General features: G+C 42.3%; 1 protein-coding gene and 1 long non-coding RNA gene across 7 annotated transcripts in view; both read right to left on the bottom strand.

The window, feature by feature from the left end:
• The window catches only part of LOC147840776 (uncharacterized), a 1,215,461-nt gene that overhangs the window by 484,275 nt on the left and 705,741 nt on the right, over positions 1-25,445 (bottom strand). The window lies entirely within an intron of this gene.
• Positions 1-25,445, bottom strand: part of nexmifb (neurite extension and migration factor b) — a 156,481-nt gene that overhangs the window by 12,368 nt on the left and 118,668 nt on the right. For 3 of the 5 annotated variants that reach the window (XM_087281028.1, XM_087281031.1, XM_087281030.1), the window contains exon 2: positions 20,193-20,315. The gene's annotated coding sequence lies outside the window, so the exon portion shown is untranslated. The remainder of the gene's footprint in view (positions 1-20,192; positions 20,316-25,445) is intronic. The other 2 variants (XM_087281029.1, XM_087281032.1) reach the window with 1 other exon arrangement.

The following is a 25,445-nucleotide window of genomic DNA, read 5'->3' as shown; positions in this document are numbered from 1 at the left end:
CTGTCGGGGGAGATGGGAGGATGGACAAGCGTGCTTTGGCCCGGTTCGAAGCAACTGTACACAGTGTGAGTACGCCCTGAGAGAAACGACACATGCCTTTGTCAGCAAAAGCTGCTATATCCTGGGAACCAATCAGAAGGCGCGAATAGATTAATATGTTTTCAATGTAGCAGCACGCTGATACACTGGCTTTTTTTAGGAGATTTTTATTCCGCTTCCGATTAAGATTTTAAAAGACAGAGTTTGATGAACTGGATGAGCCTGTCCAACTGTCAGTGAATGGCAAATGGAAACATCCCTTAGCTCAAAACTGTGCATTATAAGTAAAAGAAAACACACTGTACAGTCGAAAGTGTAACATGCATTCATAACTTTTTTTTTTTTTTTTGCGCAGTGACGCTACTTTGAATAAGTCAAATTAATACATAAAACGGCAATTCCGTTTCACGAAAGACTAATATACTGTTCTTTTATCCTACATCGATGCTTTGAGGATAAACAAGAGATGAAAAAAAGACCTAGACCTTGAATATGGTGTAAACGTATACATTTTCATATGCATTTGTTTATATGGCAAAACATGTCTTTTTCACCAAAGAAGATCCATACTGACCCCAAAGACAGATAATGATAAGATCAGGGCCTGGTGTGTGGACTTTGGGGGTTTTACGGTGTGGTCACATGTTGATTGGTCAGTTTGAATGTCTCAGTATTTGGGCTTTGGTCACATCGTCAAGAAAGATACAAAACAGCTGTTAAACTTTGTCTCTTTTCCTTCTCTGTGCTTTCCTGAGCTCTGCTCCTCTCCTTCTCTGGAGGTTATCTTCTCTAACTCTACTGCTCCCAAGCTTGCTCTTTGTCTCTCTCTTTCTGGTAACTTTATTTTTACATTTAAGCTGGGTATTATCATACGTTTTTATCATTTCATATTTTAGCATTTTAGACAGTTATTATTAGTAATCAATTCAGTTGTAACCATGGAGAATTATTATCATTAAATCATTTCATTATCAAGTATTAGTGAATTATTTTTGATTTAACATCAACACTTAATTGCTCCATATTGCAATATAATACAAACACTTAATATCAAAACTCTCTCACATTTTTAGCTATTAATCTTGCCCTTATTTCCGTTTTTGGTATAAGACTGCAGAAGAATGGTTTGACTAGAAATGTACAGTTTTCTATCAGGCTCCAATAATTAGGTTCAGAAGTTTCATTTTATAGATTATGAAAAGGTTATAAGCTGGTAAAAATGTCACTTTAGACAATTCTTTGGTTTTTAACAAGGTAGATTTTCTTTTGCGTCAAAATCAGCTAAATCCACCTATTGGGACAAAACATTGTAATTAGTTGAAAATCACTAAAGATGCAATTAGCAATTATTTACCAAGCATAAAACACATTAAACAAACCACCTACTGTAAAATTAACAATACATAAATCTGTCAAGTAAGTGGCGGTTCATTTCACTGTGGTAAACCCTGATAAACTAGGAACTAAGCAGGAGGAAAATGAATGAAATCTGTCAAGTAAGTGCATTAAACAATAACATTAACATTGACATTAATTAAAACTTAACAGTCTGTTGTCATTTCTGACATTTGGGATTTAAATTTAATGTTGGTAGAACAATGTAAACAAAAATTGCAAACATTCTAAACTAAGTTTGTTAGATTCAGTTAATGTAATGTAAAAACATTTTGAAACATCAATATCTGTGCATTGTCCATGAATTTAAAAAGCTTATCAGCCATATAGGTAATATAAATTCATATAAATAACGTATAGTTTTATACATTATATTTATCTTTCAAAAAAATAGCTTACATCTGCAAATAAAACACAAGATAGGCCTACTAGGCAAAAAGGGGATGTCTTTCAGACACTTTTAAAAGTTGTCATTCATTCATCCTCACCATTATAAGAATGGGTTTTAACCACAGTGGCTTGAACTGTAGTTCTGCCGAGTGACTAAAAAGTAAGCAGCATGATGGTAGAAAATGCTCATTTACAAGGTCTGATGGTTTTAGACCTTTAGGTTCTTCATTTGTTTAAAGTTATAATGTATAAAATATAGTTTTGTTAGTGTTGTTTGGTTTAAAAAATATATAAAATTTGTATTCTGAAAAAAAATTTATACATGTATATTTTTGTTTGTATATGATGCAAATTAAAGTTCTTCAAACAAAAATCAAAGTCTCCAAAAATAAATAAAATCATAAAAAAATATGGACAGGAATGATGTTGGACACATTAAACCACAGATACAAGAAGTTTGTATATTATTTTATGTAAATAACAAACTAAAGCCCAATATGCTACTTTCACACAGTCAATGCCAAAATGAAGCTGTGTTCCTAAGATTTCATTGTGCAGCTGCCTGAAAACAGCTCTTATCACCTTATGGGCACTCAAACACCTGAAGTCTGGAAAATATAATCATAGGACATCCATCAGCTTACAGACTTGTGTCTAGTCCTTAATGGTCTCTGGCATTTGTGAATAGAGGCGAAGGATCAATTTATCTCCGCCGGATGTTGGTAATGAGAGTAAAAGAAACGCTGGATGATTTATTAGTTCTCTGTGCAAATCAAAGCTCAGTGAAGATGTTTTTTTTCAGTCCATGCGAGTGGGTCTTCTTTCTGTACTTATCTCTGTGATTGTGACAGCGTGGCCGGTTTAGCTCTGGGCCACAGCTCCCTGAGCTGGAACTGAGAGGAGTGAGGTTATGATAAACTCAAACTTACCCTGCTGCTGACAGGTCCTGAGTCACAACATCATACACCAGAAACCTGCTCTGAGAACTAGTGAATAAGAAAACCACTGATCCAAGACTGCAGATTAATACAGCAAGGTTAAATCTCAGGGTGTATATAAAAAAAACAATACAACTGTGTGTGTGTCTGTTTTTGTGTGCATGCTTATAAATATTGAGGGGTTGGACAGTGAAACTGTAAAACTGATCAATTTAGTGTAGTATTAGTAGTAGTGTAGTAAATTTGACATGCCTGCTGGCCAATCTTAACTAATTGCACATCCCACCAGAAAAGCTGAGGTCACATTGAACCTTGCTCCCCATAGACTTCCATTCATATGCACGCAAATCCGTCTGACCGGAAACGAAAGCTTGTGCGACAAGTTTTGCAGTGCACTGTGTTGCAAAGTTAAAGCTTGGTGACTCTGACCTGCGAAGATGCATGACTCGACTGCGTGAGACCAATCAAGGATCAAAACATGACCTCTCTGGACAAAATTTTAAATATTGACCAATAGCTCGCTTTTTTAAATGTCTAATCATCTTGTTTATCCTGCCCCTTTTCGCAGCGCCATACTACAGAATTCCACAAGCTCAAACTCTAGTGTGACCACAGCTTGAGAGTGTTGAGTGTGAATGTTTATTTGGCAGAATAATAGCACAGTTTTGCTTAAAATATTGCAATCCACTAAACATTTTGGATGACATATCAACGGTATCCGGGGTAATGTCAGCATACCACCAAGAACAACAAACTACATCCAACAAAAATAACTGTGGACACAAGATGAAGCTGTCTGAAGCGACTATGTATAAAAAAACACATCAACTCTCCAGTTTCCAACAAATCTGCTTGTCGGGAGCTCCACAGGGTCAATATACTGTCCCAGGCTGCTAAAGCTAAACCTTTGGTCACTTGAGCCAATGTCAATCGCCAATTTCAATGGTGCCAGCAGCAAAAATCTTGAGCTGTGGACAATGTGAAACATGTATTGTTCTCTAATGAGTCCATCTTTACTGTCTTTCTCACACAAGAGAGAGTTATGGTGTGGAGAAGCCCCAAGAAAGCGTACCAACGAGACCTTTGCATGCCAAGTATGAAGCATGGGAATGGATCAGCGATTGTTTGTACTGCAATACAATGGCATTCTATAGGCTCAATACTTGTGCTAAATGGGCCAATGACATTGTATTCTGAAGGCGGTACTGTGTGACAAGATGATGATACACCAATACACACAGCAAGAGTGGTGACAGAGTAGTTTGATGGATATGAAAGTGAATTTGAACATCTCCCATGGCCTGCACAGTCACTAGATCTAAATATTATTGAGTCACTTAGGGGTGTTTTAGAGGAGAGAGAAAAGAAAACGTAGCTCTCACTTAGAGCTCACGTAGATCTCTAGTTTTGATAGTTTATTATTCCTAAAATTTATTTTTAACGTACCTAAAGTGAATACCTGCAGACGTCAGTTGTCATCGATTAGCTCCACTGTTAAAAATGTATGGCCTGTTTCCACTGACTGGTACAGTATTGTACGGTACGGGTCCCCTTTATGAGTCTTGCATTTCTACTGCCTAAAGGGTACCAAGGGTACAGCTGAACAGGTCGTTCACATATCATATGAGAAGCTCTTCTCACAAAACAGATGCTTTATACACATAAATACTTGTGTATAAATGTTAATTACTAACCTATGAACATGATTTGATTATAACTGCAGATCAATGATGTAAAATAGCCTATTGTAACATTTGCGATTACAGTATATAAAATAAATAAATACAACAAACAGTATATGAACACATACAGACCCTTACAGTCTCCGATATGCTACCAATTACAGGAAAACTACACACAGCATACATTTAGTCCTTATTTGGGTTCAAAAACAACACGCAACATAGCCCACAGTCAGTGCAAACCTTTCATCTGTGTCTGTAATCTTCACCAGCACATATAACCTCTGTTAAAAAGTACTTTCGTCATTCCATCATCTGTCAGTTTGTTCATCTTTTAGTTTGCTGAAAGAATCATTTGCTCCTTTATTTTTTCCAGCTTTTATTTAGTTTTTTCGTGCTTCACCCTGGGGTTTGTTTATGAAAGGATCGGATGTCAGAAGCACTTCAATAATCATGCACATGTAATTATCAGCAGCTCAAGAAGTTCGTTATTTCAAATATCGACGCAGTCGTGAGCTCCTTGGAGAAAGGGAAACCGCTCGCACTTTGTTCTTGGCATTGTAGCTGTTCATCAAGACATCGACAAGGTTTGTCTGACCTCGGGTCAAACATGGCTCGTTATAATATGCAAATAGTAGTATGATGTGGTATCTTGGCTGTGTATTTCAAAATGGCGGTTCCTTTGTTTACATTCTTCTGCTTGTGTATGTGCGAGTGATGCTTCTCTGTAAACCAACAACGTTCAGCTGTGCGTCTAGCTTCACCTTTTGTGATCCTTTTGTCTTTGCAAAGGATGTCCAAAAAGTAGTATGGTACAATTTGCTTTTAGGTACCTTTTGACAGTGGAAACGGCCATAAAGTGTACCGAACTGGTTTCATTGGAAACGGGCCATTAATGGTATGTTAGTGGCAGCTTTTTCAGTATCGTACAGTTTATGTAGTCTCATAACAATAGTTCACGTCAATGTGTCTGCAGTCTGTGTGATGCATTTAGTGATGGATTGAGTTTGCTTTTCAGTTGTTTTTTGTTGATGCTGCTGCAGTCATTCAGTGTTCCCCTTCGGGGGGGACTTCAGCACTATAAGTGGATTTGATTGTAAAATCCACGCATTGGGAGGATTCGGATCAGAAGCCGCTTGTCTGGAGAGTATTGAACGGGCCAATGAATGAAATTAATTGGCAGCGTAAGCTTGCGCAGGTGTGCGACATCTGCAATTATCTCAGCATATAAGCACACCTGAAGCCAGCAGACGCCATCCTTTTCGCTTCAGATCCTTTCTGAGTGAGTCGATGAGGGTTCCTCTTGCTGATCAGCACTTCAGAGCGAACGAGTGTGTCTCCCGGTCCAGAGTGGGTCTTCGCGGTGGCAGACGGTCGAGCTGGGTTACTCCCTTGCCTGCGGTTCTTTGGGTCCGGTCCTCCAGAGCGGTGCGTATAGTTGCAAACTTTCCTAAAAGAGCAACACAGTCGTGCAGCACGTCCTTTTCAGGATGGCGCTCCGACTGTGCGTTTCTGGATGCGGGGGTTTCCTGGCTCCGGATGATGGACACGATCACTGCATTGCATGTTTGGGGGTCCAGCATGTTAATGCGGTGCTCGCGGGCGGTTCATGTCGTCATTGCGATGCCATGACCGTTGCACAGCTAAGATCGCGGCTAACTTTCGCAAGAGAGCGAGCCACCCCAGTTGCCTCCTGTTCTAAAAAAGCAGCGGGCGCTCGGGCAGATCTGAGGGTTTCAGCGGGAGATAATCCGCCGCCCACGGGCTCGCGGACCTCTCGCTCCTCACGGCGCTCCATCCAAGCTTCGGGTAGTGAGAGTGATCCGTCTAACCAGATGGTAGCTCTCAGACTCGCTGACACCGGAGATCAGATGTCCTCCGCGGCATCGGAGGGTGGGCTTTCACTGTCCGACGAAGATCCGGACCCGCTCGCCCCCTCCGGGCAGGTGAGCGCTGTCAAATCGGATCCTTAAGCGGACATGTTAGCCGTGCTTTCCCGGGCTGCTTCGGCCGTGGGGTTGGAGATGGTTTATCCCCCAGCTCCGCGGCCGGACCGACTAGATGGGTGCTACGTAGAGGACCAGAAGGCGAAGCCTTCGAAGCCTTTCGTCCCCTTCTTCCCGGAAGTGCACAGTAGGCTCACGCAGTCTTGGAGGGCACCTTTCTCTGCCCGTGCTGCGTGTGCCTCCGCCCTCACCGCCCTTGACGGCGGAGCTGCCAGGGGGTATGAGGCGATCCCGTCAGTGGAGCGCGCTATCGCGGTCAATCTTTGTCCGCGCGGCGCCTCTACGTGGCGGGGTTTGCCCCGCCTCCCGTCCAAAGCCTGTAGGTTGTCTGCCTCCCTCGGAGCCAGAGCTTATAAGGCTGCGGGCCAGGCTGCTTCTGCTTTGCACGCGATGGCCACCTACCAGCGCTACCAAGCGCAGGCGCTGGCCGAGCTGCACGAGGGCGGGTCCAACCCAAGCTTATTACATGAGCTGCGCACCGCGACCGACTATGCTCTTCGGACTACTAAGTCCGCCGCGTGTGCGCTGGGGAGGACGATGTCCACACTTGTGGTTCAGGAACGCCACCTCTGGCTAAACCTGGCCGATATGCGCGACGTTGACAAAGTTCGCTTTCTTGACTCGCCCATATCCCAGGCTGGCCTGTTCGGCGACACCGTCGGTGAATTCACCCAGGAATTCAAGGCGGTGAAAGAGCAGTCGGATGCGATGGGCAATGTCATCTATCGGCATGGCCGTAAGCCCGCTCCGCCCGCCGAGCCATCCACCTCCGCTGTTCCTCGCCGAGGGCGCCCGCCAAAGAGTGCTGCCCCGCCCCCGCCTGCGCCTCCGGCCAAGCGGGCGCGGCGTTCACCTCGAAAGCAGGCAGCCCCTCCTGCCCAGGGCGCCGTTAAGTCCGGTAAACGGACCGCGAAGCGTCCCTGAGACAGGCCATCCGGAGAAGAGGAAACTTGCTCTTTTCCCGCTGGAGGGCGGGGCCCCGATAACAACGGTACTTTTCAGTGCCACCAAAACATCAGTAAAAGAGCACTTTTTCCCTTCCCCGGATGTGACTGCACGAGTTCTGCCAGTCCGGGACGCGCTCTACGTGCTTTGCCAGTGGATCACGAGCGCTGGGGGGACGGTCTCCCTTCCCTCAGCCCTCCAGCCCCCTCTCCGGAGTCAGGGTGCGGAGCCAGAGCGAATTGCTCTCCTCCAGCTCTTCCGCGGGACCCTCGTGCTTCCCGGATCAGCACACCCACTCCGTGCTGCCCCACCGCTGGTACGTCAGCGATTGTAGCGATGACTCCATTAGCGAGGGCTCTGCCTGCCTGGTTAGCGCGGGCCAGCCCCTCGCGGTGGCTCATACGCACAATCAGACTCGGTTACGCGATTCAGTTCGCGAAACGGCCCCCCAAGTTTACGGGCGTGTATTTCTCCAGGGTCAACCTCCTGTCGCCCCTGTCTTGCGAGAGGAGATTGCTGCCCTCCTGGCGAAGGGTGCAATCTAGCCGGTTCCTCCAGCCGAGATGGAGAGTGGGTTTTACAGCCCATACTTCATCGTACCCAAAAAGAGCGGTGGGTCACGGCCAATCCTAGATCTGCGCGTTTTGAACCGCTGTCTGCACAGGCTGCCGTTCAGAATGCTCACGCAGAGGCGCATTCTCCAATGCGTTCGTCCTCGGGATTGGTTTGCAGCCATAGACCTGAAGGACGTGTATTTCCATGTCTCCATTCTTCCACGCCACCGCCAATTTCTGCGGTTTGCGTTCGAGGGTCGAGCGTGGCAGTACAAGGTCCTCCCCTTCGGGCTCTCTCTGTCTCCGCGGGTCTTCACCAAACTCGCGGAGGGTGCCCTAGAGCCCCTTCGGCTCGCGGGCATTAGCATACTCAATTATCTCGACGACTGGCTGATTTTAGCCCACTCGCGGGAGCAATTGATTATGCACAGGGACAAGGTGCTTCGGCATCTCCGCCTACTGGGGCTTCAGGTCAAGCGAGAAAAGAGCAAACTCGCCCCCGTGCAGAGGATTTCTTTTCTCGGGATGGAGCTGGACTCGATCACCATGGTAGCGCACCTCTCCGAGGAACGCGCTCGCCTGTTGCTGAACTGTCTGAGGGAGCTCGACAGCAAACTAGTGGTCCCACTGAAGTTCTTTCAGAGGCTCCTGGGGCATATGGCATCCGCAGCCGCCGTCACGCCGCTCGGGTTGCTCCATATGAGACCACTTCAGCACTGGCTTCACGATCGGGTCCCCAGACGCGCATGGCACGCGGGCACACACCGGGTCTCGGTTACTGCACTGTGTCGCCGCGCCCTCAGCCCTTGGAACGACCCCTCGTTCCTACAGGCCGGTGTGCCTCTAGGACAGGCGTCCAGCCATGTTGTTGTTTCAACAGACGCTTCCAACACGGGTTGGGGGGCCGTGTGTCGTGGGCATGCGGCTGCGGGCCTCTGGAAGGGTGCCCAGCTGCATTGGCATATCAATCGCCTAGAGCTGTTGGCAGTGTTCCTCGCTCTCCACTGCTTTTTACCGGTGCTGGAGCGGCAACACGTGCTGGTCAGGACGGACAGTATGGCGGCGGCGGCGGCGTATATCAACCGCATGGGGGGTATGCGCTCTCGCCGCATGTCTCAGCTCGCCCGCCGTCTGCTCCTCTGGAGTCACCCGCGGCTGAAATCGCTGCGCGCCATTCACGTCCCAGGCACGCTCAATCGTGCAGCCGATGCGCTCTCACGACAGCTGTTACGCCCTGGAGAATGGAGACTCCACACCGAGTCTGTTCAGCTGATATGGGCGCGATTCGGGGAGGCCCAGATCGATCTGTTTGCTTCCCCCGAGAACGCTCACTGCCAGTTGTTTTTTTCCCTGACCGAGGGCTCTCTCGGCACGGATGCACTGGCCCACAGCTGGCCTCGGGGCATGCGCAAGTATGCGTTTCCCCCAGTGAGCCTGCTCGCGCAGTTTCTGTGCAAGGTCAGGGAGGACGAGGAACAGGTTCTGCTAGTTGCGCCCCTTTGGCCCAACCGGACCTGGATATCAGAGCTCTCACTCCTCGCGACGGCCCTCCCCTGGCGGATCCCTTTGAGAGAGGACCTACTCTCTCAGGGACAGGGCACCATCTGGCACCCTCGCCCCGATCTTTGGAACCTCCACGTGTGGTCCCTAGACGCGAGGAAGACTTAGGTAACCTACCGACTGCGGTGGTTAATACCATCACTCAGGCTAGAGCCCCCTCCACGAGGCGCGCCTACGCCCTGAAGTGGAGTCTATTCACTGAATGGTGCGTCTCTCGCAGAGAAGACCCCCGAAATTGCCAGATTAGTGTTGTGGTCTCTTTCCTTCAAGAGAAGTTGGACAGCAGGCTGTCGCCCTCCACTCTCAAGGTTTACGTGGCCGCCATCTCCGCTTATCATAGCGCGGTAGCTAGCGGCACCGTGGGAAAGCATAACCTGGTCATCCAGTTCCTTAGGGGTGCTAGGCGAATTAATCCATCTCGCCCCCCTCTCATGCCCTCTTGGGATCTCGCCCTCGTTCTCACGAGTCTGCGATCCGATCCCTTTGAGCCACTCGAATCAGTATCTCTAAGATTTCTGTCCCTGAAGACAGCTCTGCTGGTTGCGTTGGCCTCCATCAAGAGGGTCGGGGACCTGGAGGCATTTTCGGTCAGTGACTCGTGCCTGGAATTCGGGCCGGATTACTCTCACGTCATCCTGAGACCCCGCCCCGGTTATGTGCCCAAGGTTCCTACCACCCCCTTTAGAGATCAGGTAGTGAACCTGCAAGCGCTGCCCCCGGAGGAGGCAGACCCAGCCCTTTCTTTACTTTGTCCAGTTCGCGCTCTGCGCATTTATGTGGACCGTACTCAGAATTTTAGATCATCTGAGCAGCTCTTTGTCTGTTATGGCGGTCGGCAGCAGGGAAGTGCCGTATCGAAACAAAGATTATCCCACTGGATTGTGGATGCCATTTCACTCGCTTATTCGAGTCGAGGTCAGCCGTGTCCCCCGGGAGTTCGTGCACACTCCACTCGGAGCGTTGCATCCTCTTGGGCGCGTGCACGCGGCGCCTCTCTAACAGACATCTGTAGAGCTGCGGGCTGGGCGACACCCAACACATTTGCAAGGTTTTACAATCTGCGAGTGGAGCCGGTTTCCTCAAGGGTATTAGGTAACCCTTTGGTGATTGAGGGGACAACTCGGTAGGGTGTTGAAACACGCTTGCTGCGCCATTCTCCCTAACACGGAGGTACGTGCGCCTTTTTTATCTGTCAGTAAAGTTCCCCATCAGGTGAGCCCTGCAGATTCCTCCGTGGCCCCCAGCACTGACTCAGCGGAGGAGTCACTTGCTGGCCCACTACGTTGTAGGTCTGCCCGCTGGTCAGCCCGCGTTTTGGGTATAGGTGCCTGCTATGCGTGATCCCCACTAGGCGATCCCATATGCTTATTCCGCCACGGTTAAGTCCCCCCCCCTGGGCGGACCCGTGTCTTCCCTCTCCGCTAACCACTCTTTTGCTATGCATACTCCCCCTTTTTAGGGCTAGTCCATATGTAAATTCTGCCATCTATCCCCCCTTGGGTAACGGATGGCCTTCGCAGCATCCTCCCTATCGGGATTGCACGCTTCCCAACGTACTGTCGTATTTCCTAGAATTATCTAGATGCTCACGACTTCCCAAAAAATATATCTAAATCCGTAAAACTTCTGTTGAAGTAGGATAAATTAGGGCCAGGGACACGTTGGAGGACCGCGCCCCCCATGATGTGGGTGCGTCACGCTTGCTTGACTATCTCCTCATCGGGGGTGTTGGTAAGGTGCAGTCATTATGGCGCTTTCAATGGGCTCCCAATGCGTGGATTTTACAATCAAATCCACTTATAGTGCTGAAGTTCCCCCCGAAGGGGAACGTTCAAGGTTACTAAAGTAACCCTTCGTTCTCCGAGGAGGGGAACGGAAGCACTATACTCCGTCGCCATAATGACTGTCCCTTAGCTGTTTGAAAGTCTCTTCAGCTTAAAAGGATGCTTATATGCTGAGATAATTGCAGATGTCGCACACCTGCGCAAGCTTACGCTGCCAATTAATTTCATTCATTGGCCCGTTCAATACTCTCCAGACAAGCGGCTTCTGATCCGAATCCTCCCAATGCGTGGATTTTACAATCAAATCCACTTATAGTGCTTCCGTTCCCCTCCTCGGGGAACGAAGGGTTACTTTAGTAACCTCGAACGTTCTTTGATGCGCACAGCTGGTTGATGCTGTCTCTAACTGAAATTTTGCTAACATCTCCAAGAATATATTTTGCCTGAAGGTGGTATTTCAAACTTGTTGTGCTTAAGAGGAAGCACAGATTCTCACTCCAATAAGTGCACACAACTTTGTTATAATTCAAACTTTCATCTGGAATCTTTTTATAATGATTATTGCCATTCTGCATTCGCATCATGTCCTGATCCATCAAATATTATCATATTATTCATCACAGAATGATAGGGCTGCTATTTATGATTGAAGATTAAAGAAGTTATGATGAAGTTATCATAAAAGCAAGTTTAATTTACTTGGGCAGATGGGAAACATTATGTTCATTGTCAAACTAGAGAATGACTGAACCCAAAGTGCGTAAATAAGTCAGCGAAAGATAAATGAGGAAGAGTCGTGGTTAGGAGATGGTGTTCTGAAGCTGGAGTTGCACCTCTTCTACAGCTACATGGGAGCGTAATTGTAAATGTTTATCAAAAGCAGTTCATTCTCTGTGTACATTACCTAATCAGCCAGCAGTTATCATGCAGGGGCATTTCCAAAAACAATTATTAAAAAAACTAAGGTCACGAGTTCTGTTGTCACAATTATAGTTCATCGATTTGGTATTTCCCCAATCTGTCGTTCTAACGCAAACTGCAATGCAAACGTGTTCCAACATTAACTTTGAATGATTAGTAAAAAAGCCTAAAGATACCTCTCTCACACGTAAGTATTCTCCATGTTTGTAAAAGAAACATAGGCCTCATTTGTGCAATTTACGTTAACACGAAAAACAAATGCATGTTTTTACCTTGAAACTTTTTAGCTTAAAACTAATATTGTGTGTGCGTGTAAAACAATACCATTTAAACAAAATGAAAAATAATCATTTAATTCTAATTTTCTCTAAAGAATTTGTTACTCCGCCTCATTTAATGCATTATTCTGGACGTTATATGTTATACTTAATGTGGTTCAAATGATGCATCTGCGATAAAGCAACTAGGGTTTTGGGAAACATATGTCTCTACATTATTCATTTCTCGAATGTACTCTGATACAGAAATACATTAAGTGAACTATAGTTCAGCCACAAGCTACATCATTGTTTGGGAAATGCTTTCTGGACAATGCTCTTTGTCACACAACGAAACATGCAAGGTAGTTCCATGAAGCTAAAAACTCAGCCAAGAGTCCTGATTTAAACCTGATTGAAAATCTCTGAAAACGTCTAAAAGCTAAAGTTAGGGCTAAGAAACTTAATACAGTCTGCCTACTTAACCCTTTAAATGTCACTTTAAGCTGTATAGACGTGTCTTAAAAAATATCTAGTAAACTATTATTTATTGTCTTCATGGCAAAGATAGAATAAATCAGCTATTAGAAATGAGTTATTAAAACTATTATGTTTAGAAATGTGTTGAAAAAAACTTTTCTCCGTTAAACAGAAATTGGGTAAAAAAATAAACAGGAGGGCTAATAATTCGGGGGGCTAATAATTCTGACTTCAACTGTATATGTAACACTGGAACATACAACACTGGAAGTTTCTCTAGTGTATCTGTACTTTAAAAAAAAAAAAATGTTAACTGATTATCTTTTAGTCACCAAACATTTTTTTTTCTGTTATAATATTTCAGTGTTTATTATAAATGATTCATAATTGTTTTATACATTGCTTTGGCCTCACAATCTTTAATCAAAACAACGTCCCCCGACATCTCCTCTTCTCTGGTGAAAGGTTTGTTGGCGCAAGGGTGAGACAGTCTGTCACTCACTTGTGATCACAGCGATAGCAAACAACAACCATAAAGCCAATTTCTCATATTAAAAAAATCAACTGCTTTCCTACTTTTTTTTTTTGGCACTAAACCTGGCACTAAAATGTGAAAATTACAGTTGTGCTGGCCTCAAAATAGCAATAAATCATGCCATGTCCTGCGCCTTATTGCACTGGGTGTCTGATAGAGCCCTAGAAGTTCAATCAAAGCAGGGTGACTCTGCTGCTGGAATCAGCTTCCAGAAATGTGCTCCAACATTAGGCACCTTGAAATCAAGACTGAAAACACATCTGTTTAGTAGTGCCTTTATCGAATAAGCACTGTGCAACATCCGACAGATACCACTATAACGTTTCTTTCTTTTCGTTTTCCATTCCTTTAAAATAATGTTTACTCTTTGTTAATTTTATTTTCTTATACTTGTTTATTTTATTACTGTTTATGCAAAGTGCTTTGAATTACCATTGTGTATGAAATGTGCTACATAAATAAACTTGCCTTAACTAACAAAAAACTTGTAATAAACTGCCACTACATTTTCTGTTATTTTACAGACTTTTTTTCTCTGTATATTATTTATTATACATTCAAAACTACTAACATGTCAATGAAAGTCACTTTTTTTCAAGTTTCAACATCAAAATTTGACAGATTATGGTCCCATAATGCAATTCACATAAACAGAAAACACTTGTGAAGCACAAAATACGTAAATCTTAGCAACAAATAGGAAAAAACTAAAAAATTATACAATAATAATAATAATAATATAAATAATACATTTAATTAATTAGTATAAAATGCCAAAACTAAATACAAGAGGGCTTAGGGAAAGGATTACATAGTTTATGGGCTTTTTTATGCAAAGGCTTTAGGGATTTGAAGATGACCATTAAAATAATTTTGAAAAAGTAAAAACTTAACCCAATAGAGGTTGATTGCAGAACTTTGCATATCCCTTGACAGTCTTTGTGAAGCATAAGTCATAAGGAACTGCAAACATACCCTTTCACAATCTGCCATCCTCTATTCTAATCTGTCAATCACAAGATATTTCTTGCGATATTGTCTTCCTGGAAACAGTGGTGTTTACAACGCACTACAGTATGTTGCAGTAAGCACTTCTGATAATGAAATAATTACTGGATTTGCTCAGTTTGTCAGTTTTATGACATCCAATCTTTGAGAAGCATTGAAAGTTTTGTTTGAATCGCTGAGAAACAAGCAAACTAGACGTTCAGAAGCAGAACTGTATAATTGTTGTATTTTGCTATGAAATTGTTTGCATTTATAGATTTTTGACAGGCAGAAACTGTGCCCACATCATCTATATATATTTTCTGAAGTTGTGCATTATTCTATTATTAAACTCATGTTTTATTAATGACATGGATCAATGTGGGATCACTTTCAGCTGACTTTAGGGTGCTTCATTTCCCGCTTTCATGCTGCGGTCACACTGGGCTTTTCCTCCCATGGACTTCCATTCATACGCACGCAAATGCGTCAGACCGGAAACGCAGGGTCATGCGTTAAGTTTCGCAGGTTGCTGCGGTGCAAAGTTCAAGCTTGGTGAACTCTGACCTGCGAAATCACATCACTTGACTGCGTGAGACCAATCGAGGATCAAAACATGACCTCTCTGGACAGAAATTTAAAACATGAAGCAATCCCTCGCTTTTTTAAATGTCTAATCATCTTATTTAATCCCGCCCCTTTCGCAGCGCCGCACAACAGAATTTCGCACACACAAACTCTAGTGTGACCGCAGCTTTATCAAATCTGTAAATGACAAAGCAACTCGAGCTCATTAATACTGGTTTTCTGCAGCTCAACCATTGACTACACAAACTGTCAGCACTCTCTTAACAGCTAAGACAATTCTTTTCGGCCTAGTTAATCTTGGGGCGCCACAGCGGAATGAACCACCAACTTATCCAGCATATGTTTTACGCAGCAGATGCCCTTACAGCTGCAACCAATTACTGGGAAACACTATACACACACATACACTACGGACAATTTCGCTCTCCCAATTCACCTATACCATATGTCTTTGGACTGTGGGGGAAACCGGAGCACCCGGAGGAAACCCACGCCAACACGAGGAGAACATGCAAACACAGAAATGCCACCCGACCCAGCCGAGGCTCGAACCAGCAACCTTCTAGCTGTGAGGCGATCGTGCTACCCACTGTGCCACCGTGAGGCCTCTTTTTTTTTTTTTTTTTCAAATCAAGCTAAAAAAACCCTTTCAAATTGAAAGAATTCTTGTTATTTGTGTTTTGTTTACTTTGAGATTTATAAAGATTTGAAGTTGTATTGAGTCAAGTATTTTAATTACTTGTTGATTAATTAAGTTACTTTTCACACAAAGTTGCTGAAATACAGCGCTATGGCGCTATGACTGTGACTCAATATTGGCATGTAGATGTCTTCCGGAGAGGATTTTAATCAACCATGTGAATTTTCAGGCAGGTGAGACATTGTGTGGCTGAGTTATAAGCCAAACTTCCTGTTGCCAGCAGGTGGCGCTATGACTGTGACTCAATATTGGCATGTAGATGTCTTCAGGAGAGGACTTTAATCAACCATGTGACGTTTCAGGCAGATTAGACATTGTGTGGCGGAGTTATAAGCCAAACTACCTTCTGCCAGCAGGTAGCGCTGTGACTGACTCAATACTGTTATGTAGATGTGTTCAGGAGAGGATTTTAATCAACCTTATGAAGATTCAGGCAGATCGGACATTGTGTGGTTGAGTTATAAGGACTTCCTGTTCCATGGCGAAGCGGTGAGGTTTGTCACACGCCCCTGTGCGAAAACTCTAGATCTTCACAATATATCATCGCTAGAGCTTTCAGATGACACCACTCAAATTTGCTGCTGATACAATAAAGTTTGTGGAAGGAGTTTGTTACAGTGTAAAACATGTCATTTCCTGTGGCCAGCAGGTGGTGCTATAACTGTAGCTGGATATTGGCATGTAAACGTGTTCAGGTCAGGACCGTTATCAAACGTGTGAATTTTGAGGCAGATCAGATAATGCATGCCTGAGTTATAATGACTTCCTGTATTGTGGCGAATCGTCAAAGTTTGCGAGGCCGCGGTGGACACGCCCATCGACAAAAACTCTGGATCTATGCAATTTTATATGAAAGTTTTTTCATAACAAAAGTAAAATTAAAATGCCTAAAAAGATCAAATAATAAATCAAAATTTTAAAACAACTACCCAAATGAAAAATCAAAAGTTCAAACAATCAAACAATAAATCAAAAAGTATTCTCAAATGAGAAATCAAATATATTTGATATTCAGTTTTCATTATCAACTCGGTAAAATCAACTCAGAAATCATGGTAAACAAGCAGTGCCAATGAGGATATGCAGAGCCAATAGCTCTTAAATTCACAGACCTAGCAAACTTTTTTCAATGTAGCAGTGAGATTTTCTAAAATGAACAACAGATTGCATTAAGTTGCATAATCTGTGTGTAAGAGTAAGTAATGTGTGGCTGAATGTTTGACAAAATTTACAACCTTAATATTAATCTGTGCTACACTAAATCCATGTGGTGTGACCATTATGTGATTTGTTGGTTTTGTTTGGTCGGTTTTTGTCTAGTTTTACCTTGTGTCCCCTGTGCCTGACTGAGATCCCAAATTACTTTGCATGGTTTTGTTCATTAATTACTGTAGTTCCCACGCCTCTTCTCATTCTCCCCGATTGACAGTCTGTATTTACAGCATGGCAGGTATCCTCCTCAGTTACCATGTACAGTATTGTTTGTTTGCATTCTGGCGGTTGTTTCTATTTCTCTTGTGAATTCTCTTTTTGGATTTACTATCAAAGCTTCCTTTGTTCCTATACTTGTTCTTCATGTGCTTTGTAAAGCAACCGTAGTGCAGATTAATGATATTGTGTTCAGTGTGTACTGTTTGATATCATTCCCAATGCACACAGGCATACTAGATTATGGAGTACATCGTTGGATACAGTGTTTACTTTCATTTTTTGGAGAAAAAATATGCAAACAAACATACAAATAAAAAAATAATTAATTTTAATAATAAAATATTTTATATTGAATATATCATATTAATTATTTTTGTTAAAGAGAAACGCAAAGTTTTTATTATAATTTTTATTATCATTAATAAACTTGATATATATTAGGTATTGGGTATTAAGGATTAATTATTAGTTATTTATGTAAATGATCTACAGTGCATTTGGAAAGTATTCATAAGTATTCACTAGTATTCACTTTTCACACATTTTTTGCTACAGCCCTAGTCCAAAATGGATTAAATTAATTTATTTCCTCAAAATTCTACACACAATACCCCATAATGACAATGTGAAAACTTTTTTTATGAAATTGTTGCAAATGTATACAAAAAAAAAAAAAACTTGAAAAATCACATGTACATCAGTATTCACAGCCTTTGCCGTGAAGCTCTAAATTGAGCTCAGGTATTCTGTTTCCATTGATCATTCTTGTGATGTTTCAGCAGCTTAATTAGAGTTCACCTGTGGTAAATTCAGTTAATTGGACATGATTTGAAAAGGCATACACCTGTCTATATAAGGTCCGAGGGTTGACAGTGCATGTCAAAGCACAAAACAAGCACGAAGACAAAGGAATTGTCAGTAGACCTCCGAGACAAGATTGAGGGGAAGGTTACAGAAAAATTTCTGTTGCTCTGAAAGTTTCAATGAGCACAGTGGCCTCCATCATCCGTAAGTGGAAGATGTTTGGAACCACCAGGACTCTTCATAGAGCTGGCCAGCCATCTAAGCTGAGTGATCAGACGTGAAGGGCCTTAGTCAAGGAGGTGGTCAATAACCCGATGGTCACTCTGTCTGAGCTCCAGTGTTTTTCTGAGGAGAGAGGAGAACCTTACAGATGGACAACCATCTGTGCAGCAATCTACCAATCAGACCTGTATGGCAGAGTGGCCAGACAGAAGGCACTCCCCACCTGGAATGTGCCAAAAGGCATCTGAAGGACTATCAGACCATAAGAAACAAAATTCTCTGATCTGATGAGACTAAAATTAAACACTGGACTGAATGCCAGGCGTTACAGGTGTTAGGAGAAAAACAGGCACCGCTCATCACCTTTACATGCCAAGCTTGTGGCATCAGATTCAAAAATACTTAAAGGGCCATGAAACCCCCTCGTTTCAGCAGGGTGTTTTCACACCTCTAATTTGGAAAAAGTCAGAAAAGTGGGCGTGTCCAGCTCTGTTTAGGGGGGAGTGTCAGAGGAACTAAAGTGGGATGGTGTGGGAGTGTCTATTTGGGCACGCGCGAGTTTCAGTCAAAATACACACATATGAGAAAGTGATGGTGTTTAACCTACATGGACATCTGTAGTCGAATTATTTGCCAAATTATTAAATGTTGGACTTTAACTGCAGTTTGGCTCTTTCATTCAGGGAATTCATTCATGCCCCTCGCGACAAACGAGATATTTGATTCGAGGAACTGCTCTAAGCATGTATTTTTCATGCAATGTTTGATACCGCACGGCGAATGAGAGAAAAAAAAACTCAGCATTTCCCGGAAACTTAGATGCACACGGCAGGTAGCGTCAGAAAGCCGCGTGTGTTATTCCGGTCACAAAATGCGGTGCTATGTTTGCACTCAGTGCAATAGTTAACTTAATTCGATACGAACAAACTGAATAAACAAAGAGCACTGGTCGCTCACTTACCAAATCTGTAGAGACAGGACAATCACCAGCAACTAGAGCCGCGTCTTTATGAAGAGAAGACTAACGTTACAAGCGAATCCGGATTTCAGCGTTTGCAGATGAGAACAGCTCTCAGGTAAACAATAATCCTCCTTAGACACGTAAGTTATTGTTGTCGAGCGTCGCGTACACTGTTAATCCACACGTGATCCAGCTGAGCTCTCACAGAGAGAAAATGAAAACGAAACTTAATGGCAGCAAACTATAAAAGCAACACTTCACGCTTCTTTTGCCAACACAACGTGGCGTCTCTGCAGCGTAAACGCAGTGACACTAATGAATATTAATGAAGTTGCACAATAGAGCGCGCTGATTGGTTTGAACCAAGCCTTACTCATGCATTAATGCATCACACTGTAAGACGTAATAAGACTCACTCTGGCAGAGACACACAGTCTGCACGCTGGAATACAGGCTATTATGTCATGACCGTGACGCAGCTTCAAAAATTCGTTTCAAACAGGAAGTACGAATTAGCTTGAAATAACGCAAAAACAACCAATTTACACTTTTTTGTGAAATATAGGTGTCCTAATAGTGTCCTAATAGTGGGACACATATACGACTGTCAACAGCTCAAAAAATGTGTTTTGGTGTTTCGTGACCCTTTAAGGCTGTAATTGCTGTCTAAGGTGCATGAACAAATCATTGAGCAAAGTATTGAGCATGTGATTTTTCTGCTTTTTTTATTTTTTATTTATTTTACAAATTTGTAACCATTTCAATCAATCTTTTTCACATTGTCAATATGGGGTATTGTAATTCTATTGTGTGTAGAATTTTGAGAAAATAAATTAATTTAATCCATTTTGGAATAAGCCTGTACCATAAAAAAATGTGTAAAATGAAAAGCGCTATGAATACTTTCCAGAGTATTATATTTTATATCAACATAGGGGAAAAAGTCCATGTAAAACAAGAACATAATGTATTTTTTACAATTTACAGTAAAATACCACAGTTGAATTTATTACCTGTCTGTTCCAGTTTCATTGGTTTCTACTGCACCGAAAGCCTGAATGATAAAATAAGCTTGTTTCCTGTCCATCAATGGGAGTCTGACCAGCTTGTAAGTTGCTTCATTATGTCACTTCTTCCTAGACAAACAGAAAAACACAATAAAGATAGCACAACATGAGTTTAAACATAAAAACTGTAAATATCCTGAATTGTACACAATTTCTGAAATAGGTCAATGAGTTGTGATTTCTCACTTTTAATTCATTTTATAAGGACAAACCAAGACATTTACAGTTTGAAGTTGAAAGCTGCAAAACAAGACGTAAGTACAGAGCCAGAGCTTACATCACCACGGCAACTGCATGCAACAATCTACTATTTTAGGCTTGATTTAACACTCATACTACAGTTGCTAACCCCTGGAAACTTTGTATGTATATTTAGCACTCCACATATTTGTTTATGGTAATTACTTCAAGCCGCCACAATTTTTTTCACTGCAGGCAAAAGGAATAGAGCAAAATAAATCAAGAAACAACTCACAAGAACCAAGATACTTTATGGATTGTCCCTATACTAGGTACACATATGCAGACTCCTAATCATTCAAATTTTTAGACACTGATTTGGACCAACACGCCCTGCCTACTACACCAAGAGTTCTTAAAGCAGCGAACGCGGTATTGAAATTCACTACATTGCAAGAAAAATACTAAGGAAAATATAATTATGCAAGTATAACCTTACTATATTTCTGCACAGATACATGCAGAATTTTGTAAAAATATAATAATAGTGATAAAATTAGGTTAAAAAAATAAAATGATATTTGGTTAACATTTACCAATACATTTTGCAAGCTTCAAAGCTACATTAAATCTCCAATGTACATCCACTAAAAATGTTGAAAATATTCAGTAGATAATTGTGCACACTTTTCAATATAATATTGACAATATTAATCATATTTACATAAATATAAGTAGATAACTGCTCAAGCGATTGCTGATTGGACGAGTACAACCAGCCTGATCTCATGAGAAAACGTAACTATTTTACGTTTTCTTAAGTGGCTAATTCATAAGTGGCTAATTAATAATAGCAAAGTCGAGTAAAGGAGGTCAAGCCTTCTCATTTATGGCTCCCAAACTCTGGAATAGTGGAGTGGAGAGCATGAGACTGACTCCTGTGACGCTCCAGGGACAGACGGGTCTTCGCTATGGTTCAGTTTCAAGCCTCCGCCGCTGAGACTGCAGCTTTGCACAAGTCGTTTGGCCAGCAGAGAAATGGAAATGATCGTGCTCAACTGAGTCTGGTTTCTCTTGAGTTTTTTTTTTTTTCTTCACTTTCACCAGTTGGTGAAGTTTTTTTTTCCTCGCCGCTGTCGCCAATGGCTTGCATGGTTCGGGATCTGTAGAGCTACGCATCGATGAATTTGCTCTTCAGTGTTTGGACTCTCAGTAGTGACTATTAAACCGCACTGAACTGAGCTAAACTGAACTGAACTTAAACTCTGAAAATTAAAATATTTACTATGATCTTTTATGTGAAGCTGCTTTAACACAATCTACATTGTAAAAGTGCTAAACAAATAAAGGTAAATTGAGTTTAATTAATTCGGATACATTCGTATAGGTTCTGTCATACGAAAATGTACGATTTTAAAACGGAGGCGTGGCACCCAACCCCGCCCCTGAACCCAACCATCATTGGAGAATGAGCAAATTGCACGAGATTGTACGAATTCATACGAATTAGCCACTAAATCAAAAAGTTACGAATTGCCCTGAAATTGTGTTGGTACAGCATGGCATGAAATGCAACAAAGAACAAAGTGAACTCTGAAAACTGGACTGACACAGTTTCAATTTACTAGAACTTCTACTTTGACACAATCTACATTGTAAAAGTGCTATATGGCACTTTGGCTGGGTCAGTTGTCATTTCTGTGTGGAGTTTGCATGTTCTCCCTGCGCTTGTGTGGGTTTCCTCCTGGTGCTCAGGTTACCCCCACAAGTCCAAAGACATGTGCTATAGGTGAATTGGGTATGCTAAAAAATTGACCGTAGTGTATGTGCGTGAATGAGGGTGTAAGGATGTTTCCCAGTGATGGGTTGCAGCTGGAAGGGCATCCTTTCACAATTCAAAGACATGCAGTACAGGTGAATTGGGTAGGCTAAATTGTCCGTAGTGTGTGTGTGTGTGTGTGTGTGTGTGTGTGTAGATGTTTCCCAGAGATGGGTTGCGGCTGGAAGGGCATCAGCTGAGTAAACACATGCTGGATAAGTTGGAGGTTCATTCCGCTGTGGCGACCCTGGATTAATAAAGGGACTAAGCCGACAAGAAAATGAATGAATGAATATGCTGGAGGTGCATTCCTGTGGTGACCCCAGATAAATGAAGAGACTAAGCCAAAAAGAAAATGAATGAATGAACATTTAATTGAAAAAAACATCACTAGTTTAAATAGCTTTTTTTTCTCTGGATTTGAATTTTCCTCAAAACATTTGAAATAGAACACACAAACATATTTAACACTGTTCTATTAGTGTCTAGTTATTTTAATGACAAAACGTTATATACTGTGCCCTTAAGTCAATGATTGTATAAAATACAATGAAGTCTAAATTACAGTATGACAATATATTATATAGCCTTTGGGCATCATGGTGGCGCAATGGGTAGCACGATTGCCTCACAGCAAGAAAGTCACTGGTTTGAGCCATGGCTGGCATTTCTGCGTGGAGTTTGCATTTTCTTGTTCTGTTGGCGTGGGTTTCCCCACAGTCCAAAGACATGTGGTTTAGGTGAACTGAATAAGCTAAATTAGCTGTACTGTATGTGTGTGAATGCAAGCGTCTATGGGTGTTTCCCAGTGTTGTGTTGCAGCTGAAAGAGCATCCACTGAGTAAAACATATGCTGAATAAGTTGGCGATTCAATCCGCTGTGGCCACCCCTGATTAATAAAGGGACTAAGTCATTAAGAAAGTGAATTAATGAATGAGTATAGCCTATGTATATAGGGATGCCACAATGCTTGGCATAATATTGAATCATTCAGTTATATATAACAGTTATATGAATATTCTGTTAAATACTCTCTGATCTGGCTCTGTGCATGTTCGAATGCACGTCCGTTCATGGAAACAAGGCTCCTCATAAGTAAATGTCCCTTCTGTAAGCACTAAAGTAGGAGATGCTTTCAAGTGAAAATAAAAGTGAAACAGTATGCAGAGTTATTTGGTTGTATTGTTCAGTTAAATTATTAGGTAAAAAGCACTGTTTATTTTAGTATTATCTTTGCTATATTGTATTCACTTCAATTGTATTTTGCTTGTAGTTTTTTTTTTTCATTTATTTTTGACAGTGCTTTTTACTGAACACACCATCTGTTTTGTGTTACCCCTAGTGTACATATACAGTTGAAGTCAGAATTATTAGTCCGCCTTTTATTTATTTATTTTTTTGTTTTTAAATTTTAAATATTAAATATTATTATGTCCTGTCATGATGGCAAAGATAAAATAAATCAGTTATTAGAAATTAGTTATTTAAACTATTATGTTTAGAAATGTGTTGAAAACAGTTACTGCATCCAAATTTACCAGCTTCTATAAATCAATAAAATATTTTAGGGTGCTTTCACACCTGTAAATCGATTCAGTTGTTCCGAAACAGGGATTAAAATTGTTACATTGTTGCTTTTTGCTCTTGGTGCGATTCGCTTTTACACGACAAAGTTTCTAAACGGACCAAAAGAGCTAAAACAAGTCATGATTCCCGTTCAGCTGTCAGGGAAGGTAGTGGTTTGATGGTGTTTGACAGGGTGCACGTGACGTGTCTGGAGAGTGGGGAGGGATGCGGTGGGGAAGGGTCAGAAGGGTGCACGATTTATTTGAGGACCGGGAGGGAGACACATGATTACCGGGAGACTATCACTTGTTTGTGGGCATCCTGGAGTCTCTGTGCATTTGCGGGAGACTACCGAAACTTCCAGGAGACTTGGGATGTCTGTTTAATGACCTCCTGCCCTACTCATAATTCTGTATTCACATAGCTGTATGCCTATTACATTTCCTTTTTATTGTTTGCTTTCTCACTACAATCAATCCGCTCCAAAGTTCATTTTAATCGAGCCGAGACCACCTCATTCAAGCGATCTCGGAGCGATTGTTTTGGCGCGGATCCGAGCGCGATTGCTGGTTTCACATATGCCAAACAAACCGCGCAAACTGGGCAAACTAGACAGGTTCCAAAACAAAAGTGTAGTTGTGAAAGCACCCTTAAAGTCTTTTTTCTTCTTTTAATGAAACATGTGGCTTCTGTGAAAGCAGATATCCCCATTAAACAACCCCAGGGTTGATGGTAGTTTTAAATATTACAGCTACCTTAGATTTTGGCCTTGATGTTGCTGTCTTTCCTGTCAGAAACACACCTTTATTGACACACAGGTTGTGAAACAAATTTGTTCTTGCAGAAAGACAGACAAATCTCAAAAAAGTGAGCCTGCAATATTGCGTGGATTATCTGGCACCAGAATCAGCCTGAAACATTTAACAAGTAAAGTCGAGCTATTTCCTGGTGAATTAAATGTCAACTTATGGATGTTGATTGTACTGAATATCTCCAGCGTGTGCATTTAAGAATAAACCTCTCTCTGGTAATACGTTAAAGCACAGGGAGTTTCTTCTTTTGTTGATGACCTAGCATTGTACAGAGGAAGATTTGCATGGAGCTCTTGGACCTTAGTCAGGATATATATGTTTTCTTGAGGAGAACGAGATATATTATGTATTTCATGCATATATATGTATAAGTATGTATTTCACTATGTTCTCCATTTATGGAGAGATACACAGTGCTTATATATTTGCAAGTCAAACCTTTTGTGATCTTGGTTCTGTTCAGTGCAGTGCAGTAGGGCTAGCACTGGTATGAGTCCCAGCTGAGCCAGTTGGCATTTCTGTGTGGAGTTTGCATGTTCTCACATGTTGGCATGGGTTTCCTCCAGGTGCTTCGGTTTCCCGCACAAGTCCAAAGACATGCGGTATAGGTAAATTAAATAAACTAAACTAGCCGTAGTGTATGAGTGTGTATAGGTGATTCCCAGTACTGGGTTGCAGCTGAAAGGGCATCCACTGTGAAAAACATAACATCTGCGTAAAAACTTGCTGGATAAGTTGGTGGTTCATTCCGCTGTGGCGACCCCAGATTAATAAAGGGACTAAGCCGACAAGAAAATGAATGAATGAATGGTTTTCTCATT

Source organism: Danio rerio, chromosome 14, assembly GCF_052040795.2.
Source record: "Danio rerio strain M-AB ecotype USA chromosome 14, GRCz13ab, whole genome shotgun sequence".
Lineage (NCBI taxonomy): Eukaryota > Metazoa > Chordata > Actinopteri > Cypriniformes > Danionidae > Danio > Danio rerio.
This window is presented reverse-complemented; position numbering and strand designations above follow the sequence as displayed.